General features: G+C 25.8%; 1 long non-coding RNA gene across 2 annotated transcripts; it reads left to right on the forward strand.

The window, feature by feature from the left end:
• Window positions 1–2,474: 2,474 nt before the first annotated feature.
• LOC145831937 (uncharacterized) lies at window positions 2,475–10,117 on the forward strand. 2 transcript variants are annotated; one of them, XR_014369698.1, is made up of 5 exons: window positions 2,475–2,588; window positions 3,272–3,421; window positions 4,905–5,003; window positions 7,290–7,513; window positions 9,656–10,117. It is a non-coding gene; the product is annotated as an uncharacterized LOC145831937 (long non-coding RNA). The 2 variants fall into 2 exon arrangements; XR_014369697.1 differs by having other exon boundaries at window positions 2,483–2,588; window positions 3,269–3,421.
• The last annotated feature ends 295 nt before the right edge of the window (window positions 10,118–10,412 follow it).

The raw sequence follows: 10,412 nt of genomic DNA on the forward strand, positions 1-10,412 counted from the left end.
TAAGCTATGTTTAAAAGTTGTTTTGTTGTCTTTAAGAATAAAAGTGTCTATAAAAATTAAAAAAGTGTTTTTTTTCGGAAAACTCGTGATAGCACAAGTAGTTTGAAAAAAAAACTACTAAACACGAAAACTAAACGAAAAACAAATAAAGTTTTAATTTAGCCTAAAAACAATTATTTGGTAAAATTTTATTAAAACATTGCTTAGTTTGTTAACTGAAACTTTTTCATAAATATTTACATAGATACTTTTTCATGATCTACTATAATAAAATAACGAATTTAAAAAAATATAAAATAAAACTCAAGAACTATTAGTATTAAAGGTTGGTTTTATATTAGTTATGTAATTTTTTTTTTAATTTTTTGTTGTTTGTTGCAGTTTTTTGACTTTAAAACAATTTACTGAGGAAAACTATATTTATTTATTGACTTTTCCTAAAGGTATCATTTATTTTTAGTATACTTCGTATTTTGCTAGAAAACCTTCATACTTTACTACATACTAAAAAAAAAATCGTATATTAAAACTTTGAAATATTTTTAGTATTTAGTTTACTTTTTAAAGTATATTTTTGACTTTGTATGGTATCTATTATTATGACATCTAGCTATGTGTCTTGGGTGAGTGTCACTATTGCATGAGCATCACTTTTGCACGAAGATCACTTTTGTACGACCGTCAATTTTGTACGAGCGTCAATTTAGCATGAGGGAACACTTTTGCAAGGCGTCACTTTTGCACGAGCGGGCACTTTTACACGCAGGGTAATTTTTGCACGAGTGTCACTTTAGCACGAGGAGACACATATGCACGGCAAGACTTTTTCACTACGACAATTTTTTACGGCAGCGTTGTTGCACAACAATACTTTTGCACAACGTCATATTGTTACGATGAAATTTTTACACAGCGACATTTTGGCACGATGACTTTTTCGCACGGAACATAAATTTTGCATGAAGGCCGATTAAAAGTTTTTGAGCTAGTACCAAATCTGTAACATAAAAAGAAACTGAAAACTAAATCTTATAACATACCATTATTAAAGGCATAAAATGAAAGATTTAAAATCTTAAACAGTAAAAGTTGATGTTAGAAACAAACTAACGAAAAAATAAAATAAAATCATTAATAAAAGATTCATACCAGGGACAAAAAATTAAATTTATTTAGAAACTAGGATAAAAAAACTATTTAAGTGTAAGTAAATTGTTCTAGTTTATTTTGAATTTCAATATATTAATCAATAACTATGCCTTTTTATAGATTTTACTATACGGTTACAAGTCTATTTGCTTTTTATCTTAACCTATAAATTTTATATCAAATTATGTTTTTGTGTTTGTTTTAATAAACAAATAATTTTTTGTTAATTTTATTTTTTCTTTATGTGTCTTTCAGTAAAAGTGGTCTAGATTTTGATGCTTAGGTTTATCATATGGACAATAAACGTGTAACCGTATAGTAAAATATATACAAAAGCATAGTTGTTGATTAATATATTAAAATTCAAAATAAACTAGAACAATTTACTTACACTTAAGATATTTTTTTATCCTTGTTCCTAAACAAATTAAATTTTTTGTCCCTGGTATGAATCTTTTATAAATAATCTTATCTTATCTTTTCGTTAGTTTGTTTGTAACATTAACTTTACTGTAAAATATGTTAAACCTTTAATTTTTTGCTATTAGTATAGGTATATTATAAGATTGTAGTTTTCAGTTTCTTTTTATGTTACAGATTTGGTACTAGCTAAAAAACTTTTAATCGGCTTACATGCAAAATTTATGTTCCGTGCGAAAAAGTCATGGTGCCAAAATGTCGATGTGTAAAAATTTTATCGTAAAAAAGTGACTTTGTGCAAAAATATTGTTGTGCAACAATGCTGTCGTAAAAAATTGTCATTAAGAAAAATTTCACTGTGCAAAAGTGTCTCCTAGTTCAAAAGTGACGCCGTGACAAAGTGTTCCCTCGTGCAAAAGTTACCCTCCGTGCAAAAGAATCACCTGTAAAAGTGTCCCCTTGAGCAAAAGTGACTCTCCGTGCAAAAGTATTGTTGTGCAACAATGCTGCCGTAAAAGATTGTAATGTGAAAAAATATCTCCGTGCGAAAGTTACTTCTCGTGAAAAAATGACTCTGCGTGCAAAAGTGATGCCGTGCAAAAGTGTCCCCTCATGCAAAAGTGTCCCTTCGTGCTAAAGTGAAGCTCGTGCAAAAGTGAAGCTCGTTTAAAAGTCACCCCACGTACAAAAGTGTCTTCGTTCAAAAGTGTCCCCTGGTGCTAAAGTGACGCTCGTTCAAAAGTGTCCCAACGTTCAAAAGTGTCTTCGTGCAAAAGTGACGCTCGTGCAAAAGTGACCCTTTCCCATGTGTCTTATAGCGAGTTTAATCCATTTTTGTATATTCGAACTACTCGAGCATGACAATAGCCAAGTTAGCCAAGTTGGCAAAGTTTTGAGAGATGTGTAAAAGCAGCAGTTAATAGAAAACAAACATAAGATGGTCAATACCACAAATACTTATAATATCAAGTGTAAGAACCTCAGAAAGAACTTTTAATATATTCCAAAATTATTTTAGAGTTAGTTGTTTTAACTAATGTTATCATTGAAATTTGATATGGGATGACCTGAAGATTTGCTAACATTGTTTAAATACCATTAAAAAAGTTTAAGTTTTTGCTCTTTTTAAGTTTTTAAAATAAATTATAGTTGTAAATTGTATAAATTGAATTTCTTTTCTAGTAGAATAATATGGTTCAATAGCTTTCTTAGCTAGAAAGTTAACTTAAGAATGTTTTAAAACGTTTGTTTCTTACAAGTAGTTACCAAGTTTAAGTCTTTGTATAGATACTTACTTTACCTTGAGTTGAAGGCTATAAAGTTGTTATTTATTAACTAACTTACATTTGATCAGTAATTTTCAAAAACTTGTAGAATAAAGTTGGTTAACACCTGAAATATTGTTTACAATTTTTTAAGTATGCATAAAGTCGAGTTATTTCTTTAAAAAGAAAATTGAAAAGATACAAACATTAACTACTGAAAATTCTTATGATTTTAAGTTTGTTTGTACTCTTTTAATAAGCTTAAATAACTACTTTTATTTTTTGGAAATTACTAATTTTAATGCTTTAGTGTTGAGGTACAACTGTGCCTTCTAATAGTCATAAGTTCATACAGGTAAATTAATTTAGTGTAGTTTTTGTTAGAAATGTAGCAGAATAGCTTTAAAAATGCTTTAAAGTTGTAGTTTTTTCAGCAGTCTTGTTGGACGTTTTTTGTCTCTACATGTATCTTATTCTTGGAACCAACAACCAGGCTGCTGCCATGGAATTGACAAGCGCATCAAGCTGCAGTACTCCCACACCGTCCACCATCATCAATCCTGTTTTCTACATCTCACACAAATCAGGTAAACCTTTTAACCAAAAGTTTTTGTCTTTATTGCTTTTATCATATCAAATCTTGCTTTTACTAGGTAATGGTTTTGGAGTTATATTCCTTATGCAAATATAAATGCTAGTTCTTACTTTCAGTCAGGGTTGCAAAGCTCATTTCTATAGTTTTCCCCATGGCGGAGGATTAAAAAGTAATAAACCCCTATTTATGGTTTGGCAAGCAAACCTATACCATCTATAGTTAAATATCTTTAGTCAATTATCCTTCAGGTCTATTTTTTCTTCATAACAAACCCCAGAATATCTAGTGTATTAATTGAAGTAAAATGTTGCTGCCTTAAAGTTATCACCCCCTTTTCTAAATGCTCAAAACTTTCATAATTTATCCTTTTTAGTAACACAAGTTACACTGTCCTTATTTGCTAACTAAGACCAAATTTTTAAGAAACCACTTAAGAAATTTAGGTTTAAAATTACAAGTTTATAAGTTATTATTAAAACAGCTTATATAATAACTCCACCACTTTTAGTTTTATATACATAACATTAAAAAAATGTTTATTTATTGCAGTCTTTTATTTTAAAACTAATCTTTGTACATATTTAAGGGTTGATTGTAACAGTATTTAAAATAGAGCCCTAAGAATGATCTGCTGGCTACAGTAGTACTGCTGAAGTTTGTTTTGATAAGATTTGATTTTTATTTTAACTTATGCCAATATTTATTTTATAAGTTTCTTTGGTATATCAAAAGCACTATTTATTCTATGTTTGGGTAAGGTAATTAAGGTTTAGATTTAAAATCCTAGGTATAATGGGTTAACTAAATGAGTTTAAGCATATGTCTATTTGTGGTACACTTTTACTGTTTCTCATTTACATAAATAAAATGAAAGAAAAGTATTCAAAACAGAACTACTTCAACCTGGTTTTAAATAAAAACATAGTAGTTTGATATAAACAAAATGGACTTTTCTTACCTTTGTGTACAAACTTTGTTTTTATTAGTATTTTTTGTGTTTTTAAAATTGTTTACTAAAATGAATACTGTAACACATTTAAAACAAATGTCTAGAAGAAAATAATAGTAAAACAAACTGATTAGTGTTTTAACAAAAAATTATTTAATATAAAAGTTTTATTTTACTTAAATTAAAGTTCTGCCTTGAATTACTTTGATACGACTTGAGAATGTTATATAGATTAGTAGATTATTTTTATTTAAGTTCTGATAAATTTAGAGTTAGTCTTTAAGTTTTTAGTTACTCTTAAAAAATTTATACCTTAAATACTGTAACAAACTGTGTATTTAAGTAATCAAATTAGATATAATATTTAAAGACTTGACTTACATTCTAATTTAAGAAACTTTATTGATACTTTAAATTTTAAATAATATAAATAATTTATTAGATATGCTTGTGAAAGTAACTTGCTTAGCAAGTTTTTACTCTGATAGAAACAACTATTGATGTCTTATTAATTGAAAACTAACAGATCAGAGACAGTTTCAAAATGAAACTACCAATCTGTTCCAGAATTGCAATCATTTTCGATTTAAAGTGTTCTCTTTGGCAAGAATTAACTACAGATGAGGTAAATTTAGTTATTTATACTGTATTGATCTTGAATAATATTTTAATGTGGGTGTTAGTGTTTAAATACTCTTAAAATCAAAAGTATATTTCAAAAAAGCCTGATTTCTTATTTAGTGTACTTGAAATGTGGTCTATTTATTTAACTGATTAAACTACATAATAATAAATTGGTTAGTGTCTTTTTTATTTAAATTTTTAATTGTATATTTTATTTAATAAATAGAACTTTTTTTATTAACTTGTACTAGTGTTAATAAATAGTTTTGAATACATATAGTCCTCTGTATTACAAGTATAAAATGTTAATTATAAAACCAATTGTAGCACCCTGCTCAGATTAAAACTATTTAAAAAGGCTGTAATTATGTTTGTTTACCTTATAAAAGAATGAAATAATAGTTTACCAGTGAACTTGTACTATATAAAGTTTTTAGCTGATTGTATAGAATATATTCATATGTACTTCAAATAAGCTTTGGTGTGTTTTAACTCTATATTTCTAAAAGTCCTGACACAAGTTTTGTTTGCCAATGTTTTAGAATAGCTGAATACTCTATCTTACTTCAATTTTTATCAAGTTATAAAATACTTTGGGAGTAAAGACTTAAAAACTTTTTTTTTATAGGAAAAATATGTTTACCCAAATTTCTAGCTCACACAAAGTTTAATTTTTAAGTTACTTATATTCTGAAACTTTGTTCTAAGACAATTTTTTTTAGTTTTGCTTTCAGTTCTAGAGATAAAAACTTTAAACATATAATAATAGTATGTCTTACTATTTTTAATACCATATGGACTAGTTGCTTATATTGCAAAGCTGTTATTGTAAAAAATAAAATCAAAACTTTAATTTATTTTTGAATGTCTTTATTTCTAATAATTTATTGAATTTATTTAAAAGTAAGTTGTTTTTTGACCAATTCACTAAATATAGCAATTTAAATGTTTTAAATCTTTATTGCTTTTGTGACGTCATAATGCTGGCTATGACGTGTACATATCAGTATAATTGTATAGAATATATTGTATTAGCTTACTGCTGCATTTTTTACTGACTACATTGATTTAACATTCTTTAAATATTAGCCAAGTATTCTTTAAAAAAAATTAAATTGCTGCCCCTTTATAAGTTACACAATTTTTTGATTATTTTTACTGTGTATATGATAATTAATTAAACATTTAACATTTTTATTTTCAAGTTAATATATAACTTCCTTATAAGGACAAGTTTGTGTTAAAGTTTTATTTTTAAATACGTTTTTCCTTATAAGGACAACTATAATTTAAAATTTTATTTTTAAGAATAATTTCCTTATATATGCAAATTTATGTTCAAGTTTGTTATATTTCAAGTATAATTTCTTTATAAAGACAAATTTTATTTTTAAAATCTGTTTTTTTATGTTAGAATCTTTATAATCTTGTTTTTTATAATATTAAAAATTCTGATGTCTGTAAGAACAAAAGTTATTGTGGGTTTACTCTTAAAATTAATATACAAAACATAAAACTAAAACAAATTGCATTTATAATATAATTTTATTACACAAAAAAGCAAATAAAGTAGCTAAATAAAAAACAAATCCACGACTGGTCGACTCATTTATATTTCCACTGGCTGCATTCAGATTCATTCTGTTAAGGTAAAGTAACATTTAATAGAGGTTTTTAATAATCTCAAGTCTGTTTTTTTTTCTTTAAATTCGTCTAAACGATGACCGTTAGGTTTTTTATGCTGCATTATTATGTACCAATAAAATAAAGTGCTCAAAAAAACTTTATTTAAAGAATAATACTACATGAAAGTTAAACTTTAATTATCTTTTTTTTAAATATTTTTTTTAGTTTTAATTACCCAGCAAATATTTAAATTGCAAATTGCAATGTAATTTGATTTATCAGCCTTAAACTTTTAAATAAAATCATATATACTTACTTAGTTTAACTAGTTGAAAATCAATCAAATTAAAGTGAAAAACTTAATTTTCTCAATAAAAGCCAATTAAAAAAAATATTTCGTAAGTAGTTCAAACAATGATTTTCTAAACTTAAATTAAGTAGATACCTTTGAACAGATTACACAATTAACTTAAAACTTTACTTAAATATTTCAATGATTAATTATTTTTTAATAGACTCAATCTAACAAACATTTAAAGTCAAATTGCTATGCAAAAATTATTTCTTAATTTTTTTTTACATTCAAACACTTGTGTAGCTTATTCAGTTGAAATAAAATCAAACAAAACCGCAACAAATAAGATTAAAAAATATCTAACAGATTCACCAACCTACTGTCGTATCCATCTAGTGTAAATCAGTCTGAGGATGTGCCAAACAGCTTGGAATCGGATTGCCTTGATGAAGATGTCCAGAGCGATGAGGTTGGAGCACCCAACCCATGCCCGGAGGTCATCTTCGTTGGCATCCCTGTAGCTCACCATCTTTTGGAGGACCATCATCCAGATGAAGAGGGCAATGAGCTTCTTGTTCATTTTGAAATTGGTTAGTTTGAGTTAAAATATGAATTCTGTTGATGTAATTTTGTTAGCGCTTGACTTTTTGTTTAAATTTGATCTCTTTGGTTAACAAAGTTTTTTAATATAAAATTTTAAAAATTTGAAGAATTTTGTGTGCTTTTTCTTAAAATTAGTTTAATGAAGTCCACTACAGTTTTTAGTTAATTTATTTTTAATACTGTTGAAAGCATTAAACTTATTGGGTATGCATTGATTATTGTTTTTTTACCTCTGAAAGTTTTACACTGAAATATTTTATTAAAATCGATACAGGTTTTAATTTATGTTTAAAATTATTAATAAATTAAAAAAGGTTGCTATTATCTAATTCAGTGTCAAAAATTATATTTTGATTTACTTGACTTTCTACCAAAAGTTTAACTTTACATATATATATTGTTTTTATTGAAGTATTATACAAATAAAGTTTTTTTTATATACACTTTTGTAAAAACTCACAATTAAGTTAGTTCTTAAAAATGATTTTTTACCAACTGTTTATTGAACTTGTAACATTTAGATCAGGTATTTTAACTTATGGTAATGATTTTTTTATGACTTATCATTTTACTACACTTGAAATGTTTTTTATACTTTATGTTGTGGAAAACAATTAAAAGTTTATCTAACAGAAACTGTATGTAACCTGTTTTGATAGTTTCAAATAATCTTAAAGTATTGTGATTAATAAAAGAATTTTGCTGCTATACTATCTGATATAAATATACTAAAAATACTCTTTCATTAACTAAATTTAATTACGGTTAAATTAAAGTTTATGTTTTACTAAACTTACAACTTGTGTTTACTGCTTAAGCTTGACTATTTCAAGTAGAAGTTCAACTAACAAAATTATATACATTAGTAACAAAAGGCTTATGTGGCAAACAAATTAAGTTATAAGGAAACAAATTAAGTTGTTTAGTACATAACCAACACATAATTAGGCATTTTACATAAAGTATCTATTTGTGTAAGATATGTATGCTTTTCATTTGTGCAAATTGCTATGAATTAGCTTAGTTACAAGTAGCGTTTTGCACAAAAAAGATTAAACTTTTCAACAAAGAAATATAATTTCTTATACTGTTGTTTGGCTGAACAAGATACTAACATACAACTAAACTTTTGTTGAATATTTTCTAATTAAAACTTTTAAGCTTTGTGTTCTTATTTCTAAAACCGTTCATGTCTAAATGAACTGATATAAAAGTTTTCTTTGTTGATCAAAAATATAAAGAATTTTCTAAAACTTATATATACTAAATACTTAATCTACTTAAACTTTAAATCAAGTATAAAAAAAACTTAGATAAAGGTTAAAAAAAAAACAAAAAAAAAACTGTCTATTAAGCCTCTTGTATAATTAGAAAATAGTTTACTTAAGTTTTTTAATGTTCTTTTTTACTTTAGTATATTTAAAATATTAGTATTTAAAAACACTGAGTAAAAAAATCTAAACAAAAACTATAATGTTAATCAAGTTTTTGCACGTGAAACAAAGAGAAGTTTTTCAAGAAATTCTTTTGTGTACCAAAAAAAAAAAAATAATATGCGGTTTTATGTACTTAAAATCATGCTTTTTTCTCAACTTTTTCTACAACTTCAGATTACTAAATAATGTTGTGAAAGCTAGTAAATCTAAGTATTTTTTTGTATATGCAGTTTCAATGCAAAGAAAAAACATATTTTTATACATTTCCAGATACCTACTCAAAAATTTCAAAAAAGTTATGTATAAATTTATTCTTGCGAAAGCTATTAGAAATAAGCTGCTTATTGTATTGTGAAATATTAAGTATCAAATAAAAAAAAATACTAATATTTCTTTTAGTAGTAAGTAAACAAAACCACAGTGTTAAACATTTATAAAATGATATTTAACATGGACAAACTATACTTATCAATTGATCAAACCTTTAATGAATTTTGTAACGAATTTAGGCTGTTTTATCAGTCAATATACAAACATATTTAATTAGCAACTGATTTGAGTTTGCTTCATAGTAATATGTATTCAATAACTGTTACTATTTTATGCTTTTCAACTAGATTTAATTTTACTAACCACATTTTATTTTTTTAATTTCAAAGTACAATAACTAATTTTATAATACATTTATTGCAGTGTTAACACTAATATGAAAATTTTAATGGACCTACTCGAACGCGAGTTCGTCATCAAACTCCTGCTGACTTTTGAAGAGGTCTTGTGTCTGGAGTTGGAGCCGATGATGGAGACCGTTTCAAACCGCTTAAAGAAAACTGCTTCAGCATGGTTTAGGATGTATTTTTTGCTCGAATAAAACCTATGAAATGAATATTTGTTTCGCAAAATTAGTTTGAAACAATGTGTTCAAAAATATCTACTTGTACCTATTTTTTCAAGTTTCTACCTATTTTTATGTGTGCTTGTTTTTTGGTTTTGTGTTTTTATTAATTATAGCAATTTTTTCTTCTGTGTTAATACACACAAGATAATTTATTAAGCCTCCGATGCTGTTATTTTTCGAAACAACTATTAATTTTTTAATTGTGTCCGTTCAATTTCGTTATACGTTAGCCTTAAAATGATTAAAAATGTGCATTTTTTCTAAACTTGAATTAACTAAAAACTCTTAATTGCTAGTGTACAAAAAATATGAAAAATAGCTCATATAAAAAAAAGTTTAAAAAAAAACTGTTAGTATACATAAGCTTGAATTTTTTTTGTTTAAACAATTTTATCTAACTTAAAAGCTTTAGAAGTAAAACTATTAAAAAACTTGAAACTTAATTAATAAACTGCATTGATTTAAAGTGTACTGAAAGTATCTGCTTTATTAATACTTAAAACCTGTACTTTTATACTATGTGCTTTAATTGATCTATTTCAACTAATTTTC

The sequence above is a fragment of the Thalia democratica genome, chromosome 3 (assembly GCF_965202585.1).
Source record: "Thalia democratica chromosome 3, ktThaDemo2.hap1.1, whole genome shotgun sequence".
NCBI lineage: Eukaryota > Metazoa > Chordata > Thaliacea > Salpida > Salpidae > Thalia > Thalia democratica.